Source organism: Amphimedon queenslandica, unplaced genomic scaffold, assembly GCF_000090795.2.
Source record: "Amphimedon queenslandica unplaced genomic scaffold, v1.1 AMPQUscaffold_13163, whole genome shotgun sequence".
Lineage (NCBI taxonomy): Eukaryota > Metazoa > Porifera > Demospongiae > Haplosclerida > Niphatidae > Amphimedon > Amphimedon queenslandica.
Window position 1 is genome coordinate 32337 of NW_003546601.1, and position 3805 is coordinate 36141.

Sequence of the window (3805 nt, forward strand, 5' to 3'; positions counted from 1 at the left end):
CTACATGAGGGTTGATGACTGTGACTGTCCCAGTGCTTGTTGAATGGTCTCCCTCTCTGTAGCTAGAGGTGCTGCATTTGGTAAAAAGGATGAAGAATAGTGATCTTCAGTTGTGGCTTCATCAGATGTAACTCCAGCTTCTGATTGTACTGGCTGAATTGAACGAAGGTCAGAGAGGTCTCCATCTTCAGGTAGACCGGCCAGAGTTTCTTGATTTAAACGAACAGAGTGTCTCTGATAGTAGATATTATTGGCCATCAACCATGTAAGAGCCTCTTCAACTACTTGTCTACAAACATGGAAGTCTCTGTGAGTCTGTTCCCTCTCCTTCCTAACAACCAGTACACTGATGTCTGCTGCTAGACGTGGTAGTGAAGTGGCAAAGGACGGTACGTCTTGTAGGAAGTTAATAACATGTCCACTGTAGCCGTATTGTCCATGAGGGAGTTTGTATATAGACATCACTGGCATTACAGCAGATATTAACATTTCCTCTGCTTGTGACAGTCCCTAATAGTAATAATCATAATATAGAAAATGAACAAAATTATAACAATAATATTTGTTAATAATAATCTAAATAAAAAATGTTATACCTGCAATTGTGATGGTACTGTTCCAGGATCCATATTGTTGCCTTTTGAGAACAACTTTGGGATGTGTCTGTCATGAGCACACCTCCAACACTCAACGACCCCATTTGACTGAGAGGAGACTGACAGGTTGGGGAAGATTTCCAAACACGTCTCACACTTAGAAGAAGTAATGGAAGAAAGAGCTTCATGAAGGTTCAACTCTGTGTGCTGATAGGCAGAACTTCTTCCTCCTCTAGTCTCCTACGTTGAGCAGCCCTAGCTCTATTACCAGCCAGCCGTTCCTCTCTCTCTCTGCAGGATCCTCTTGCTCTCTCCTCAGTGTAACTCGAGCCCTTTCATCTGCTAATCGCTGTTCTCTCTCAGTAGGATCCTCTTGCTCTCTCCTCAGTGTAACTCGAGCTCTTTCACCTGCTAATCACTGTCCTCTCTCAGCAGGATCCTCTTGCTCTCTCCTCAGTGCAACTTGAGCCCTATCACCTGCTAATCGCTGTTCTCTCTCAGCAGGCTCTTCTTGCTCTCTCTTCAGTGTAACTCGAGCTCTTTCACCTTCTAATCGCTGTTCTCTCACAGAAGCTTCCTCTTGTTCTCTTATCCTTCATATCCTGGCTCTTTCTTGAAGCAGGTGATCTTCTCTGTCAGAAGGAGACTCCGTCTGTTGTCTTCGGGCCTGACGAGACCTATCTCTAGCATTTCTCTTGTGCCTCCTCGCTCTTTTCTCCTCCTCCGTTTCACTCCTTCTCCTTTCTCTATCATGCTCGTTTCGACGAAGTCTACGAGCTTCACGAACATCTTCTTGTGAACTACTCATGTTTTAAGCTTCTCTTGTTTCTGGAAAACTAAAAGTGTCTTGAACTTTTCTCTTCAAGTGATTTGTACTCTTAGCACGTGGTACCATATTTATCAAAATTATCATTTTAAAAACGTGTAATAATTTGTATTAATGCATAAATAGAGGTGACGTACGTGTACAAACAGACAAACAAACATACTCGTGTCGTTTATGTGGGGCTCACCCCAATCACCTTGGCATTCATTTTTAACTAGGCGAATGTAAAACATTGAGGGGCGAGCAAAACGATTAACATTTTGATTAGCAATATACAATGTTTATATAGACAATGATGTAGTGGCTATTAAATGTTGAATGTCGATGTCAATACACTAATGCAGAATTTGCAAGCATGGAAGGAATTTCATAGTTTCTAGCTTTGAGTGAAGAATCTCTGCAGTTATATAGATCTAGGATGGAAGATGGTTGGTCTCAGAAGCCAGAAGGAGACTCCATTTGTTGTCTTTGAATGTGACAAGACCATCTCTAGCATTTCTTCGTATTGGACCTCCTCGCTCTTTTCTCCTCCTCACGCTCATTACGAAGAAGTAGACGAGCTTCACGAACATCTTCTTGTGAATTACTCATGCTTCAAGCTTCAGCTTCTCTTGTTTTTTGAATACTCTTGTCTCTTGAACTCCTCTCGTCCAGTGATTACTGAAGTTGCTCTTTGTTTTTGCACGTGGTACCGTAATTGTCAAAATTATCATTTTAAAATGTGTGATTATTATTTTTTATAGACGCATAAATAGAGGTGACGTACGTGTACAAACAAACAAACAAACAAACAGACTGACATACTCGACTCGACTATGTGGGGCTCGCTTTTGCTCGCCCCAATAACTTATCTTTCATCCTGTCACTTTATTCTCTCTCTCACTCTCTTTCTCTCTGTCTCTCTCTTTCTCTCTGTCTCTCTCTTTCTCTCTGTCTCTCTCTCTTTCTCCCTCCTCCTCTTCTTACAGGGTATCTGTACTGAATGACTCCTAGCCACACCCAGTGAGTTACTAGCGGTACAAAAGTAAGTACGACTCATCTCGTCCATCAGTCCGGACTTATCATCACTCAGGGTAATCGTGAGGGAGAGGGTAACGTTGTCGTCAAGGAGTTGGGACTGGTTGGTGAGGGGCGTGTCAAAATTAAAGCCTCTGTACCAGGTGAGGGCTCCCGTCCCAGTACAGTTAAGCTCAAAAGATTGGTTGTTAATGGCAACGACAGAATTGGATGGAGAAACGATAGCTGATGGGAGAGGAATAATGTCATCTATAAACGAGAAAGTAAGTAATAATAATGATCCGTGATCCTGTCATCATGATCACGAGTGTGAACTCTTGATCAAGATGATGATTGTGATTACAGTGATTTTGATTGCAGTGATCATATGTTTGTGACGTGTGTATGATATGTGTGGGAATAGGTGGACTAATCCTTTGTGTCTCTGATGTAACTAGTGGCAGTGAAGGTGACTCTAGTCAGGCTCTAGGCTACATATGAGAGAGGGTCTCAAATCATGAATAATATTAATAATAATAATAATAAATAAAAATAAAAATAAATAACAGTACATAATATAATAATAATAATAATGATAGAAAGGAGAACCAGAAGGATTGAGAGGAAGTGAAAACTGATACACTACCTCCCTGAGTACATGTTTTTATCATTTAAAACCAAAGAGGGAGAGAGGTGCACACTTATAAGTACATGTACAAGTCTATAAACTAATAAAAACAGGAACAGTGTTAGTTTTATAAGGTAGGGTAATCTTGAAAGGAATTTAAAACGTTATGCCATAAAGGAATACCATGAATCATACAACACTGAAACAGCAATAACACAAATGTAGCTGTACTATATAGTGTGGCATTATTTTAGAGCTACAAGCATTATTATTTTGGAAAGAGTCGAGAGATGAGATATTTTGTACATTTCACTTTTATGTAGTATTATACATTACAGCATGTAATTAACAATGCTTCAGGACTACAAGTACAAGTATATACTCACCGACATGAGTTGCTGTAGCAAAGTGGAGTAGAAAGAGGCAGAGGACTAACTGGAAGCTAAGAACATTTGAGCGAGCCATGATTCCTATGGAAAACTTGCCACAACCCTGTCAGTTTAACAGCAAATGAACTGATGGGGTGAGAGAGGAAAATTCTAACAATCTTGCAGTTGGAGTCAGATTCCCTTCCTTGTTGCTGTCAGAAATGAAGGAAGAGAACTGTATAGAGAAGGAAGAGCAGTTTTAAACTGCATTCCTTTTAGCTTTGCGGTAATACCGCAAATCTAAAAGGAATGCGTGTGTAGGAGTGCCTTTAATCATAGATACTATGCTTTAATCTCTTATAGACCACCCAGAGTGAGAATTGCAAAAGCT